Consider the following 17,502-nt stretch of genomic DNA (forward strand, 5'->3'; position numbering starts at 1 on the left):
TGGCTGCATGCAACTGGACACCTGGAACGGGTAAGCAGGGGGAAAACGGTTGGGAGGGGCCCTGTCTGATTGACGTGGTTTTAGGGAATGTGAAAACCCACGCGTTAGTGGACACAGGGTGTGAGCAGACCTTGATCAGGACAGCTCTCTTGGGCGGTATGTCGTGGCGGCCACAAGGTCAGGTGGCCATCTCCTGTATCCATGGAGACACGGCGGCATACCCCACCCTAAAAGTATATTTATCGGTAGGACCGATAAAACGTCACCTTGTAGTCGGGGTGGCGGAAAGGTTGCCGCACCCAGTTATTCTGGGCCGAGACTGGCCAAAATTCAAAGAATTGGTGCAAATAATGGCAGTCTCAGCCACACACGTAAACGTGGCAGAAAAAGGGAAAAAGGAACGGATTGGTGATGTGTTTCCTTTTCATCCTGAAATGTTTTCCCCTCTGTTCCGTCCTAGAAAAACAAATAAGGAGAGACGGACCGCGAAATGGGAGGGAGCGTCTTTGAGACAAGGCTGGGGTCTGGTGGGAGAGTGCTGTAATGGTAACAAACGCCAGTCGAAGGGAGTGGGAACGCAGTGCGACCGAGAGAGCGAGGTTACTGGGCCGACTAGGGCAGAGGTTATTCCAGCCCCTCTCAATATACCGGACCCGTGGTACTCAAGCGCGGACCTAGTGTGGGGCCAAAAGAACGACCCGTCACTGGTGCACGCTTGGGGGCAGGTCCGGTCCATTGAAGGTAAGGATGTTGATGGCGCTGGGCCGCTAGTATATCCACATTTCAGTATAAAGGGGCAATTACTATATAGGGTAAACCTAGCCGCGGGCACAGGACAGCCTGTAACACAATTATTGGTTCCCCCGTCTTGTCGGACCGAGGTCATGAGGCTGGCGCATGATATCCCTTTTGCGGGGCACCTCGGAGCCGAGAAGACGAGGGAGCGAATATTGGCTCGATTCTATTGGCTCGGTCTTCATACTGATGTGTCGAAATATGTAGCCACATGCCCAGACTGCCAGCGAGTAGCGCCAGGTCGAGTGCGCCCCGCTCCTTTGGTCCCACTGCCGATTATTTCCACTCCGTTCGAGCGCATTGCAATGGACATAATGGGCCCTTTGCTACCTTCTGACTCTGGGTATACGCATATATTAGTAGTGGTGGATTATGCAACGCGATACCCAGAGGCAGTTCCATTGAGGTCCACTAGTGCAGCTGCAATAGCCACCGAGTTAGCGCACATTATGGCTAGAGTAGGGATCCCCAAGGAGATTTTGACTGATCACGGAACCAATTTTTTGTCCAATACGTTACAGCAGGTGTACAAAATATTAAAAATACGTCCCATCAGGACGTCCGTTTATCATCCACAATCGGACGGTTTGGTTGAACGTTTTAATCAGACCTTAAAGTCGATGCTGAGGCGATTTGTAACACAGGAGCAGAAACATTGGGCATCGCTTCTTCCCTACCTCCTTTTTGCGGTGAGAGAAGTGCCGCAGAGTTCAACGGGGTTCTCCCCCTTTGAGCTCCTGTACGGCCGGCAGCCTCGGGCAACTCGACTACTGAGAGAGGGGTGGGAGGAGCACAAAGGAGTGTTTAAAAATGTAGTGAAATGTGCTCCTACTACGAGACTACCTGGATTTGGTCGGTCGTTTGGCCCAAGACAACCTCAGATCGGCTCAGCACCGACAACAGCAGCATTACAACAAAAATGCACGGATTCGAACCTTTCGACCAGGGGACAAGGTAATGCTGCTACTTCCCTCATCTGAATCAGCCTGTGTGCTAAATGGCAGGGGCCGTATGAGGTGATTCGTGCTATAGGGAAAGACCACCAAAATGCGGATTATTTTTCCCGGGAGGGGGGAGTAATGGGGAAGGTAGATTTAGCCGAGTGTTCCTTCGGCTCCACTCTGAGCGGTGGGATATGTGACGGAAAGATGAGTTCTGGTGATAAATCTTCCTCCCAACCTGTGAGGGCGCTAAAGAACGGGAGGAGAAGCATCTGGAAGGGCTGGCCTGACAGTTCGTTTCCGGGTCAGGGAAGTGGGTCAGCCTGGATGGAAGCGCGACTCTGTTGTAAGACCGTATTGATTTGAGAGATAAACGAGAGGCAGCTGCAAGTAATAAGGCAGCTGCAACCGTTTATCTCGATATCATGCGGGATTACATATAGGGGCCAGGGTAACGCTGGTCTTTTCCTTCGTTTGGGTAAATGTTCGGAGAGAGAAGGAGCGAGAGAGGAGCTCTCGTTGTTGCAGAGAATTACGTGTTGTGTTTTGTTGTGTTTGTTTTGTAATTGTCTGCGTTTTGCACCACCAGACAGTTAACTCACCTATCCGGAGCTGTCGACCAGGGTCAGCACAATCCGGATCACCACTGCACGGAACCGTCACGAAATACAGTGTCTTCACCCACCACAAGCACGTCTGCACTCACCCAGGACTGGTGACCGTGTGTTCGTTTTGTTCGGGACTGTGTCTGTGTTATTGCTATCCCCGTGCTTTACACATTGTTGTGTATAGCCGGGGATTTATTATTTAACGGTCACCAGACCTGGATTATAAATAAAAGCACCTTTTCACTGGAAACTGTTGTCTGCCTGTCACTCCTGCATCGCATCACCGTTTATACCTGTTCCCCTCCACTAGCCACTTTGCCACAGTCCCACTGAAAAATTCCGTGATACCACGGTAAATCGTGTGGCAAGTGCAGGCAAGTCAATCTCTACCACAGCTGTCCAATACTATATTTCTACTTTAAGTTAATTCCTGCATTTCATCTTTCATCATTTTTCTTTCCTATGGTTAAAACCGATTTACACACTCTCATTAGACATACAGTGGATTGAGTTTATAAGAGATTAAATATCATCCTTCAGGTTAAAAGAGCAGCATAAACTGTGCAAGGATGAATTTGCTTTCTGCAAAATCTATAGTCCTTGACAGACATATCTACTTTTCTAAAAACTCAGCTTGAAAACATAGTGTATGACTTCATATTTTTTGCCTATTTCTCTATACTGGTACATCAAGTGTGGAAACATAAAAAAGATACACACTGTACATAGAAAACATTTTTGGATATTCTATGGGTACATATTTATTAAGGGATTGTAATACATATGGTTATGTCTTTTGTCACTATCTAATAATGAAAATGATATCCTATTTAAAGAATGACCTGATACCTTATCTGTAGAAGTAATTATTTATTTTATATACTTATAAATATTTATACCACTGTTAGTAATTCTGTAGTGACCGGTGAATTAAGCACTCATTGTGCTCAAGCACAAAATAAAAGCTTATATTCGGAAACCCTACAGCTTTATTTTTTCTGGTAATAATACGCCCATTGAGATCTGTCTCTGTAGATGTACTCACACACAAAAAAAGACAGCAAGACTATAAGCCCTCCACTTTCAGGATACATAATTTGATGAGGCGCTAAGCTAATGGTTACATTTGCCACATTGTGTTCAGACAGGCCACTATGTTAGTTAAAGGTTCTTGAAGATTTTATTATTTTATTTATTTATTTATTTATTTATTTATTTGGCAGATTCCTTTTTCCAGTACATAGTTACAATGCAATAGTAATATTTAAATAAAGTATAGTTTACAATAAGTGCAAATAATACTACTAAAATACAACAAGAACTAGGATGCAACAAGTTAGGGTTTCAAGTTGTATCTACAATAAACATATTAGTAGAGTGTCACACAGATATTCTTCACCTCACAACTGGATTTGACAGATTTGGCAGGCATCAGTTTGGCTGGCTCTGTGTCTTTAACACAGTTAAACTTGTCACTTTAGTTTGAAAATGGGTTTCCATAAGCACAGATTGTTAAACTTTTCTTTGACACCAGAGGAGGAGATGTCCAAATACACAGCATTATAAAATGGAATATTGAATATGTGTTGAGCATATACGTATCATCTTTGCATATATTCTTTGCAAATAAACGATCACCCACAACCTCTGGGTGGTTTTCAGTGTGTTCTGAAATAACAGAGCAATTTGCCCTGACACAGAAGTCACAACAAGAATCCCACAGCTAATTATGTATACGGAAATATAACATATAGGTTCAAACTGAAATTAGTTTGGTGGTCTCATCACAAAACCAAACCGGAAGCCTTTCATTCCGTTTTCTCATACACAAAACCCATTATTTATAAAGTTGTTATTATGAGTTGTTGCCCTCATAATAGGGAACTAGAGAACTCCACAACTTACAGCACAGTAAATTTCTTACATTCTGGCTACTGTATTAGGTATTAGATAATGGATTAAATTCCAAGCGATCTGTACATGAGTTCATAGATCAGGAAGTAAGCGGAAACAATATTAACCTCCCACTCTATCCATGATATGGTAGAGAAGCTCACACAGCTGCTACCAGTCCTACCCCTTTCACAAGCACTATAATTGCATCGTTGATATGAAAAATCATTATTTTCAATTTGGTGCTACGAGAGCTTCTTTTTGTCAATACCCAATCTGGTGGATATCTGGCTTTATTACACCTGCTAAAGGGTACGTAGTTCATATAATGGAATCTGGGACATTATTTCAAGCATCTAAAATTTGAAAATAAATCAATATCTCAAAAAGTTTTGAGTGCACCTGCAGTATATTGTGTGTCTGAATTATTCAATTCATCACAAGGTTAAATAAAGGTTGTTTTAGCATATGGGCTTTGCTTGTGGTAAGCCAAGAAACAATATTACAATCAATATTCAGATTTAAGAAGTTAACAAAACTATTATTCAGATTCAAATTCTATAATATCTTTGTGCTTAAAACAACAAACTGTATTCCCATTCCAAAGCATTGGTTGCCAAAATTGTGTAGTGAGATTTTATGATCATTTCAGACAAAATCACTGGATGAATTGGATAAAAGTTTGTTGCACGAAAGCATTTGGCTCATACTGAAAATCTCATTTATTTGAAACATCTACCAGTCCATTTCTGTTGTCTGATTAGTCTGTACCATGTTATCAAAGGTCATTAAATTTCTTGATTTGTTAACTAAAGGGCTCCCCCTGCTGTTTTCTGTAAAAGACTGGAATGAGAAGACTTGCCACTTCAGACTGTAAATTGATCAACTGTTTATATTAATAAATCACTGAAGGAGCTATCAATCATAACATAAAGCAATCATAACATACTAGTGTACATTATTGCAGAATTATGTGTGAAGAGCAAAAAATAATATGTACATGTATTATTTAAACTGAATGCTCATCAATTATTGCTGTAATAAATTAATAGAATGATATATGATGCAGGGTTTGCTTGCAAGTAAGTAGCTGAGTGACAATATTAGTGTGGATCTACTGCCCTCTTAACACTATAAATTACTTACTCTACTATAGTGAGCAAATATTATTAGAGCTAGAAACCAATAACATGCACTGCTTTGTTATTTATGACATAACTGCTTATGAATTTTAGTTAAATTGTTCATTTAATTTTGATGAAGTGAAATGGTTTATTCTAGTGATAGACTAGTACTGTATATTATTTATAGGTTTTGCCATTTAAAATCCTATCAACTAAACTACCGGAGCAGTAGTAATAATACTATTAAGATACATGTACTGCATTTATTTAAAGATTAACACTGCTTTGTATCAATGCACTCAGTTTGTGTATCGCATTGCTTAATTATCCTTTAAATTGGCTGCATCCTTAACAGGTGCTCTACAGAAGTGAGGGCTCGTCTATATACATCAAATCAGTAGCTTTGTTTTTCCACTGACTGTTCCACAGAAAACAACAAAAAGAAGATGGAATTCATATTTTCTCTGTAAACAAGCTTTTGTTGTCGTCTGTTTTAGTCCTTGTTGCATTTTTCAATACCCAATCACTGGTGGATGCTGTTTTCTGTTTTACTTCAAAATGTGCATTGGACAGATTCCAGTCAAAATGAAAGTATCTCTCAACCATTGATATTGCTGGAACAGGAACTTGCCAGCTAGGTTGAGAAGGACTATTATTTAGGCTGAAATGTGTACTGTACATGTAATGTTTTAAAGGAAAGCTTATGAGACTATGAATATTGAATATGTGTTGAGCATATACTTATCTTTGCATATATTTTTTGCATAAATCTAGATAATCGCTTATCAAATTATCATTAAACGTGGTCATTCTTATTCTACACTATTCTGTACATCCAGTTGATATATGGCTTGCTCTTCAACGAGTACAGCATGCTGATAACTCTAATTTTGAACTTGCAGTTGTTGTGGGAGATCTAAAGTATGCTACTGACATACTTGTTTAAAAATGCAACATGCAACGCAGTAAGCAATGTGCTTGTTAAACATAGCTCTGTTCTGAATCATATTTAGCTATTAGACAGAAAAATATATCACTATTCTTTGGTAACTAGCTAATGCATGGTTATCTTCTCCAGTCAACTAAATTGTTTTTTTTTTTTATTTCTTGTTATTGTTGCAGTATTTTACTTATACTGCTATGCTGAGTATATGCAAACTATTGTAATATAAATATTGTATGATTTACAAGTGTCTATAAAATAGCTATTGTTTTTGATCAGTTATCCTTGTCAGAATATAGTGCACAGGTCATTTGTTAGCATTACAGTTTTTTACACTTGAATTTCCACAAGAGCAATGAGGAAACAGAAGAAAGATGTCTGTTTATTCCAAGTGAGCACATTGCCGATGAAAAAAACACATTAGTCTCCTCAACAAACAATTTTCCCCTTCTTGTTTCCCCCTGCTTGCGGAGTAAACATTGCTTTTAAGCTACCACTTTATGGTGCCCTGTGACAACTGATTAATAGCCATGCACCCCAGTGCTGAAGGCCTAGTAACCTGAACTAGAAAATTCACTTATTCTAATATAGATGGAAAAGCAGTGAGAAATAGAGCTATTAATAACATCTGCTTGGATTTTCTTCTTTGCGTTACAACAAAATTGTATAGATTTTCTAATCCCACTGTCATTTCCACAGCTCTGTCTTGAAGTGCAAGTGGATGCATCTTACACCTGTTTTTTTTAAATTGGTAATTATTCAAGAGAAAGGTATTTTTTTGGGGATACACTTTTTTCTCAGTAAATAGTTTCTCACATTAAGAACTTTTGAGCAGGGATATTTTGGTTTAAAATAATGTTCTTCATTGTGTAAATATTATTTTATTCCCAACAAGGTGATGTGCCAAAATGTATTGCAGAAGTTGTGTTTTCTGCTTATTTCTGTGTGGTTCATGTCAAGATAGGTATGAGCAGTCCTAAAATAATGAAAAAATAATAATTTAAACATGAACTTTATGTTTAACTGCACATGGCAGATGGCAAAGTCTATATATTTTGTAATTGACATAGTTCTTGGTTACATTTTCAGCTCTGTTAACAAAGAGCAGCATTGTGCATTCACGCAATTGTGACTAACCACAGTCTTTTTTGCCCAATTTAAAATCTCCAATTATGTTCCCTCACAGCAACAATTCTCCAAAACAGGTAGAGAGAACTTAACATCATTGGGCGTCCTCCGATGCAACGACAAAGGCAATAGGTTATTTACACCCAGGATCTCTATAAAGGATGCCTCAGGCAGATAAAAGGCCAGCCATGTAGGGGTCTGTGTGCTCACTGGGTGCCTGGCTATTAGGTTCCAGAGTAGTCATGAGTGGTTGACGATTTTGCCTCCCTAATCAGGGGGAGCACCAGAGTTCATCAGAGCTCCCTTCCCTGTGTAATCTCAAGTGAAGATCAGCAACTTCATACTACACGGTCGTGCTTTTACCAGGTGAGCCACTATGGGATCCCACCAGTCATTTTTAACCACTAAGGGTCCTGCCACGTCCAGGATAAACACTCTTGACTTCTTCCGGGGATTAAAAGAACCCCCCTATTCTTCACTGGCAATCATGCACCTCTCTCAGCGATGAGAATCTATTATGCCAGTCACATCTATCCCTACACCCACCCTGGGACTGCAATCAGCCTCTTAATAACAATGCCTGTCACATCTGCCGGACTGCTGCAGAGTTGAATCATGCTGGTGCTCTGATGCAAATAACAAGGGCATCTGAGGCAGAAGACAGGATTTTGTTTTATAATGCAGATGCTATTACTGAGTTTTTTCAGAATAAAAATACAGTACTTCCTACATATATGCAACTGTGTCCATTTTCTGTATTTGACAAAGCTCATAGAATCTTTTTATTTTTCTTGATTAATGCATAATGTACTGGGTCATTTACAAATGTAAACACTTACACACACAAAATGCAGGGAGGGTTTATTGCAGGGAACAGATATAGCTTTGCATGTTTCTAATAAATGGGTATGTCAGCACAAGACAAATCTAATTCCAAACCACAGCTCCTGGTGGAAAAAAAATGCTGCTGTTGATAACCTGCATTGTTCTTTGTGGATTGAATATTCTGAAAAGATCAAACTATAGATTTTATAATTATATTTTAGACATTTTTGTTTATGAGTGGGGGGGTTGTTTGCATGTTCATTTCTTGCCTTCTTAAATCCAAGACCCATCTCTAAAATCTTATAAATGTAAAATTGTCACATCGTTATATTTCTCTGATTTTTAACATGTTAAAAACATTGTTTTTAACATTTTAACATTGTTTTTAACATGTGCATTGCTCTGCTTTTAAATAATCATACCACATTAAATACATTTTTGGGGGGTGGGGGTTGGGGGTTATATACAGGGTATTTTGTATTTATGAAAGTTAAATAAAAAAATAAATATGAATAAACCACATGTTTATTTTTATTTTTTTTTAAAACAGTTCAAGACTCTTACTGACTTGTGAGTGTTACAAGATGGCACACATGTTGATGTAGGTATGCAGAAGGACTGGAGTTCATCTTATTAACCAGAACCCTGCATTTTGGGTTATTTTAAAGTAATAATGAATACGTGGCAAGTCTCGTGTTTGTATTTACTGTATGAGCAAAGAAAGTTAAAGACTAGGGCAACTATATACTCTATATCAAATTAGAAGATAAACAGAATTCATGCAAAGACTATTTGCATTAAATCTTACACAAGTGTTCTCAGAATGCATTACTACTGAAACCATTCAAGGCGTGCACAAATTTAAAATTCAAGGAAGTAAGCCAGCCAGATAAATCTAATCGCATATCAAGTCCTCAGAGGCATTGAGTAAATGTATTTTACATAGCTGCATCTACCAACCAGTAAATATAAACAGGAATGACAACAGTGATTACAAAGGTGTCAGTTGTAGCATGTCTGGATAGAGAGAACAGGGTCATTATTTTAACATGTTCTACAGTTGGGCATCATCTGTTAAAAAACATTGCGCAGTTTCTAAGGTAAAGGTAAATTTTGTGTGAAAAAATGGTTACTACATTTTCTTTGAATTTTAATGCTTTTCTGAAGCAGCGTTTAGGCTACATCCCTGAATGTATATTAACCTCCATATGTGTGTTAGTTGTTTTACAATACATTTTGCAAAGTTAAAATAATGTAACATATATATTTTACAAACTATTCTAGCACAGCCAGTTTTAAGATGACAGACCCTAACGCAGACCAGACATAAAATACAAGTATCCAACACCCTCTACTCTTATAACATCACTTTGCAAAGCAGGAATAAAAGTAGCCAATATAGTTGTATTTGAAATTTTAAAAAAAGACATTATCACGATAGCAATAGCAATACTTTTTGGGTAAAGAAAAGGGTACGTGTATTTTTCAAATATTTGTCAGGTGACCAAATAAAGTACTGTATGTCATTCTTAATGTACACTTAAAGCATTGATATATATTCTATGAACAGTTGGGTCTTGCTTACTGCATGCTGGAATTGGAGGCAGAAATGAATTCAGATTAATTTTTAATAGTCAAAGGATTAGAAAAATGAGTAGACATACGCTTGAATCCACTGAACTGGCTTTTTGGGCAATGATCCAAAGGTCAGAAAATGTATTTAAATCAGCATGAGGTAAAGATAATCATTCCATGCCACTTGTTCTGTGGGAGAAAGTAACAAAGCTATGCCAAAAATAGAAATAATTTAAAAGACCAAATTATCTTTGTGAAATATATATATGTGTGTGTGTGTGTGTGTGTGTTTTTTAATGTTCACTACCTACCTTTAAACAGAAAAAACAACCCCTTCATTTACGTGTTCCTGAAGACTTCATGTTATTGTTTTTGCCCCAGGAGTTTGCCAAGCATGAACCATCTGCTATTTTTGTTTCAGAAATACTGACTCCCTGCTGCTGAAGCACTGACAGAGCCCAGGTGATGGCAACTACTGCAGTTCAAAACCACCCGCCAGCCCTCCTTATCTACAGCTCCCTGGTCCTGCATATTAAAATACGGTTGCTATGAAGCTGAGCTTCAGTGCTTCATGTAGAACTTGCCCAATGAGCTTATTGCCTCCAAATTATTGCAAATTAAAGTAAGTGAGGAAAGCAGAGACAGACAGAGAGAGAGAGAGAGAGAGAGAGAGAGAGAGAGAGAGAGAGAGAGAGAGAGACTGCTGGGAAAGATTCTTGATGCTGCTGAGAAGAGCCTCATTTTCTAGCACCATCTGTTACCAGCCCCACTGCTGAAATCTCCATTTATGTCAAACCTCGCACCACCTACACCAAAAGAAAAAGTCTAAAAAGGCAAGCAAGAGTTTGCATATTTCAAATAAAAAAATTTTTTTTTTTTTTTTTATTACTCTGGTTTATAGTGGGTTTTTTGTTGTTGTTGTTTTTTTTTTTTTTCTCATCAGGACTGTGTATTCCAAAGGACTACATGGCATAGGCAGCGATTAACATAATTGACTTTGTTCTTGTATAAGGGTTTAAGGAGTTTTCAGAGGCAAGATAGCCAGCTGTATAAAACAAAATTCTGTTTCCTGCCCTCAGCAATCGTTTAAAGGCAGTGGTCAGGGAGCCTTGGGGGACCCCAGTAAATACATATTATTGATATTGCAATTAGGTAGGTTTTTAGTCTCATTGGCCTTGCTGGTAAGGAACTGGGTGACAATCAACAGATTGTCTTTTTCGGTGCTAAGATGCTATCATAGCTCAGTATGCATATATATATATATATATATATATATATATATATATATATATATATATATATATATATATATATATATACACACACACACACACAGTGTGCATTTATTTATTTATAATTGTGGGAATTGAGGGGTGGGGGTGTCGTGTGGTACTGATTGGGGAGTACTAAGCAAATGTTGCCTTGGGGTTCTTTGCTTTTTTAATGTGCCTCTCGTTTTAAAGCAGTTCACATATTATTATACAGTAATGAAACAGATGACTGGCTCCCATGGCTACTGTTTATTTAGCTATATGTATGTGTATTCATAATACTTGGACAATTAAAAGCAGCAGTGTCCCACACTAAAAATATGTTTTTAACTTGTCCTTCAAGTCCAGTTAGCTTCCATATACAAACTGGAGTTTCTTTCTGTATACATTCCTACCATTTCCCTACACCCTGTTGACAAGTAAATGGCCCTTTAAATGCTTGAGTTCAAAAGACCCTACATAAATTCAATATACAAAGAAAACACAAACTTTTTTAAAGGGTGTCATCTGCTAAAAGGCGATTTCCAATCTTAAAAGTAGTTGTCTTTTTTTTTTTTTTATGTTCTCTTTACAATGGAACCCATGTAATTCAGCTAGTGCAATTACTCTTGTAGGAGCCAGTTTGAGGCTTGTTATGACTAGACTCTCTAGTATGGTGGTTAGCACATTATTTGGTTCAAATACCAGGTTACATTGCTTCCCAGTGCATTGTTTCCAGCATTACAAAGTAGCATTTTTATATATATATATATATATATATATATATATATATATATATATATATATATATATATATATTATATATGTATATATATTATATATATGAAAAGAGTACTCAGAAAAGAGTACTTAAATTGTGGTTAGTTTCTAAAGTTTTTTTTTTTGTTCTTCAAAATATTAAAAGTATATTTGTTTAAAATCACCCAAAATTATGGCACAAATGTTTAGGTTCTAAAGAAGTACTTTCGTTCATCCAAGACAAAAATAAACTATACACATTTGAACAGTTATTCAATCAAATTGGCTTATCAAAATTGTATATATATGTTTGTGTGTTTAAACAAAATCGGGCTCTACTGCAAATGTTCCGCTGCAAGCTGTCTAAGCTGTTTTTCCTTTAAAGTGAACAGATTTTTAAATTTGTGGGAAGATGTCAGAGTTGTGCTTCGATCGATGAAGGGACACTTTGCTGTGACCCTGAATTCCCTGATGTGAAAAGCCTGCTGCAGTAGACATGAGTCTGAACCACACAGTGTGTTTTCTATGTCAGAGATACCATATGTAATATTTAACCAGACGGCAGGGTCACAACCCCCGAGTTGCTAGTTGCTGGTCTGTATCTCGAGTCAAGTCAATGGCAGATTAAGGAATTACAAATCATTTTACCGGTACATCTCTACTCTGAACCTTTTGTGAACATTTGAAAACTAAGTAACAAAGCTACAGTAAAGTTTCAACAAATTCTATTAAGCTCCCAATTGAAATTGAATTGTATTAATCTGGTCTAATTGGATGAATACCATCTTGTTGTTTGACAAATTCCGTAGAGTGGATGTAGAATAGCTACCGGCCAGTGAAGCCTGCTGTAGCACAGTGAGGAGAAAGTCCTTGATGACTTTATCTTCCAAACCCTTTGGAGCCTCACAACCAATGCAGCGCTGTCTGTAGAATCCTCACCAAAGATCAGCAACTTTATGACTCCCTGTGCCCCACAAGATGAGCCATTCAGGGACCCTTGGCTCAGATTCTCTATCTCTGCTTATTTGTTTCTTTTTAGAATTCAGTAAAGGTTTTGAAATGTATCTTTTGTCTCTGTGTACTACAAAAATAAAACCAGCTAAGATTCGGAGATACTTCCCACTTTGGTCCCTGAGAGTTAGGTTTTGTCAGAATGAAAGGAAGACATTGCATGCACTGAGCACATAAAACTAAGATAATTCTTCAGAAACAGACTGGCAGTGAGGTCAGCAGTAGTGTGCTTCAGCAGATGGTGCCTGAAGCAATTCCCTCTTTCCACGAAGCCTCGGAAGACTGGAACTTTTTCAACAAGGTTCTTATACTACTTTCAATACAATTAGGTTCTGCTTTTTCTTTTCCAAAATATGTTAGATTCAGCTAATATTTCAATGCGTAAGTAGCAACAAAGATGAGTGGTCTGCTGTAACAATATTTGTTTCAGATGACATATTCAATCAAAAACATATCTGCTTTGAAAAAGTTATAGTCCCCACTTGTCAAACAAGTGAACAGGTATTGGTTCTGGTGGCCTGGCCCTTAAAATCCCTACGAAGCTTTATTATACAGTTTCATTTTCATGCTTAAAGGGATGAGAAATATGCTGTGGGCTGAAAATGGGGATGTAAATATCCAATTCATACTCAGTCACTGGACCAGTTTCCATGGAAAAAGAAAAAAAAGTGTCATCTTTTTCTCACTCTACTTTAGTAGTACCTTTTGGGTAGTTCCCATGTAGTTTTCTTTCTCCTTCCAAATGCAAATAACCTAATTAATATTAAAATACAGGAGGGTATATTTAAATGTTCCAGTGTGGCCCTGTGTGAGCATTCTTAAAGTGGGTTTCCACAAAGTCTTCAGTTTGTGTTGAAGCTTCGCAAGTGGAGCCTGCCTCATTTGGCCAGCTACATTTTTTTATTAAAAAAAATGCCGGAAAGAAAACGTAATTGTCTGTCCTTCTAAGTCGTACATGGGTTTCAGCACTGTGACATTCATATTGGGGTGAAAAAGGGTAAATAAATTGTATATTTTAAATTTAATGTAAAACCAGAGATTAACACATGTATTTACTCATAAAATGTATTGTTTAGCATGATATAAATGGTTACCTCTGATAGATCAGTTGCTGTTTTTGCTGTCTACTGGAAGAATTAATTGCAAAGGTGAATCCTTATTCCCTCTCCACTGCACCACCACTGGAGCACTTCAGATTTAATAGCTTTGGTACTTCTTTTGTGTGAACTGTACTCACAGAACAGACTCAAAGCACTAATGGTTTTGCTGCCGGAGCAAAAAAAAAACTTAAGCTTGCCACTAAATCTTTGTGGAAAATTGTAAGAGTAAGTAATTCTGGACCGATCATACACCAGAAATCCACTGGGCTATCAGGTTGAAAAATATAGACTTGTGCTTCCTAATAATAAATGTCTTAAACAAAAAGGGTGCCATACAATTTAAAACTAGAGCTTTTAGCAAACAGCAACCGAAATTATGTATTATGGTGTGTTACAAAAGATTTTATACACTCAAAGGATGCCCCATGCTCGGTGTGCCTTGTTGCCTGTGCTTTAATCTGGTGCATAGCTCTGGTGCATTACTCAGTACTCAGTGTGGGTAAGTAGCACTTCCGTGCACTCACCCAGGGTCCCTGTGCTCGGTACAGCTCTGTGCATAGCACTTCCTTACATAGAACTGGTGTATTACTGTATCTTCGGTACAGGTGCATAGCACTCCCATGCATAGCAACCTCCGCGCACTCACCCAGTGTCCCCCATTCTGCAGGTCCTAGTGCCTGGTCTGTGTCTCGTTCCCCCCCAGAGCCCCAAATCAAGAAGCCTAAAAGAAGTAGGCTTCAGATAAGGACGCGTTAACCCTACGGGCTCAAATGTCTCAGCTGGCAAGCACTGTTGCACAGTTGCAGCAATCGTTGCTACAGCACCTTGTTAACCTAGTAGCTCCCCCTGTACCCACTCTGGCCCTTGGGGTACTAGTCCCTCCTCTCCCTCAGTCTGAGGTGACTGAGGAGGAGCAGGAAGATGTAATGTCCTGTTCGCCTCCATAGAGGAAGGCGAAGTTGAAGGGGGAACAGAGGAACCCTACATCCTGGAGGACTCCCTGTCAGGGGGGTTACTAGGCTCATAACAGTCCGCTGGTGGATGAGCTAGCAGCCCTTGTGTGTCTCCTCCATATGCACCCTTTGCAGGCGCGGCTCAATGCCCAAGTGGTTCACTCATCCCGAGATAGACATCGCTGACTTATGGTGTCTCGGTCATGCTGGCGGGCCCTACGTTGGTGGAAGTGTCCTCATCACCTCCGCAGAGGAGTGGCCATGGGTGTTGTGTACCAGAGGGAAGTCTGGTACAAACCTCGGTTGGGGGGCGGTGTGGAACGACAGAGAGATCTGTGGGATCTGGACTTAAAGTGGCAGTTTGCCCACATCAGTGCGCTGAGGGCGGTGCACTTGGCTGTACACCAGGCTCTATCAGTACTGAAGGGCAGGCGTGTGCTAGTACACACACAATACCACGGGTGTGACATATGGCTGCGGTCCCCAGGACTGCACCATGTGGCATTCTGGTTGCTTAACTGGGCAACGTCATTTTTCTCTCCCTCAGGGCAGTCCAGGAGTATTGAACCAGGTGGCAGATATGCTGTCGAGGGGGGCTGCTTGACACGCAGAGTTGTGTCTGCAGGTGGTAGCCAGGATTTGGCACAGATTCGACAAGGCAGCAGTCGACCTTTTTGCCTCAGAAGAGTCCACTCATTGTCCTCTGTGGTTCTCAATTCAGAGAGGCAGGGGCCACCTTGGAATCGATGACCTAGCCCACAGCTGGCCTCAGTGTATGCTTTATGCCTTCCCTCCTCTGGCGAGGAACCCGACCTTCCTGGAGAAGGTACGGAATGAAGGCGTGAGGGTCCTCCTGGTAGCGGCGTACTGGCCCAGGAGGATATGGTTCGCTGCCCCGAACCAGCTCATTCAGGGTCAGCTGTAGGAGATCCTGCTACACAGTGACCTTCTCATTCAGGGGTGGGGTCACTTGTAGCACCCGGACCCCAGATCACCCAAGCTGTGGGTCTGGTCCCTGAACAGGAGCATCTGGGTGCCTTTGGCGTTATTCCCACACTGCAGAATGCTAGATCCTCTTCAACGAGGTCTCAGTATTCATATAAATGGAAGATTTTCTAGGAGTGATGCTTGGAGGGAGACCACGACCCCACTTCCTGCTGGTAATTTGCAGTTTTTACAGGGCCTACTAGAGGAGGGGAAGTTCCCCTCTACGTTGAAGAAAATTGACTGTGTCTCTCGGAGCTCATTTTTTGGCATAGCAGTTCATGAAAGGGACTAGGAGGCTTCTCTCTCCCCTTAAACCCATGGTTCTATCCTGGCATCTGGACTTGGCTCTCACAAAGGCTCCCTTCGAACCTCTGCATTCTATGGACCACGTTTGACTGTAAAGACGTACTTCTCTTGGCTGTCACGTCAGCAAAACATGTCAGTGAGTTATAGACTCTCTCAATAGAGGATTCCTGTTTGCGCTTTGCCAGCACTGGTGATAAGGTTACTTTACACACTAACCTGGCTTTTCTAACTAAGGTTGTTTCACAGTTTTTCCTTGAAGCAGTCAGCAGCCGTTCAATCCTCCCTTTTTCGCTTCTGAAGATCAGTGACTTAACACACTCTGCCTTGTCAGGGCACTGAGGTTTTAAATGGATGGGTCTAAATCAAGGCAACAAACAGCCCGGTTACTGGTATGTTATGGGCCGCGTATTCAGGGTCAGGCAATTTCCAAGCAATGGTTGTCGCATTGGATAGTGGATACGATCCAGTTGGCCTCTCTGGGTAATGTTACAACTCACTCGACTAAACTAACGTTCTATAGCTATAGGCATTTGTATTATCTGCAGAATTTTATCAGTGTATAGGATATTCAGCTTAGAAATAACATTTATAAGAAGTGACTGTGCACCTCACTTGCATGTGTGTCACCCAAATAAACCTCTTTGGATTAGGTGGTTGGGAATTTATTTGCTGAATGATGTTGGCCTACAAGACTAAACCAAGTACTTTGGAGAAGGCTGGCCACCTGATGGGATAATGGGGAAGCTGTACAGAAAATAATCACCATAAAGATCGAAGTAAGCTGATTGCTCTCAAAGCTCTTGTTGCACTTAGCAGTACAGGAATGAAGGATGTTTCAGCTAACATGACCTAAATTAGAGTGATTCAAAAGTATGTCAAAGACTGTTTCTTAAATCACTTAAGCTGTAAAAAAAAGTTTTTGTGGGTTTCTTTATTCTCCAAGCAAGTCACATACACTTCATCACTACTAATGACCCTTTTGTACAAGATAAATATAATAACGTATGGGTCAGAATAAATTATAGCACAATAATATATGTCGACAAGAGACAATGTATAGTATTGTGTGCTAATAATATATATGACTATGTGTTGGGGCAAAGGCCCTGAAAAACTGAAAAGATGTGAGAATGTGGCCAGGTTCAATTACTAAATTGATTAACCTGGCCACCTGTACATAAAGGAAATGGTTAGTTCAATCTGGGCACTCAAGGTGAGCAGATGCATGTGCCATCTCCTTCGAGCCACGCCATACTGGCTGTCTGCTGGGATGCGTGTTGCAACTCCTGACCCATACTCCTGGT

The sequence above is a fragment of the Polyodon spathula genome, chromosome 13, assembly GCF_017654505.1.
Source record: "Polyodon spathula isolate WHYD16114869_AA chromosome 13, ASM1765450v1, whole genome shotgun sequence".
Lineage (NCBI taxonomy): Eukaryota > Metazoa > Chordata > Actinopteri > Acipenseriformes > Polyodontidae > Polyodon > Polyodon spathula.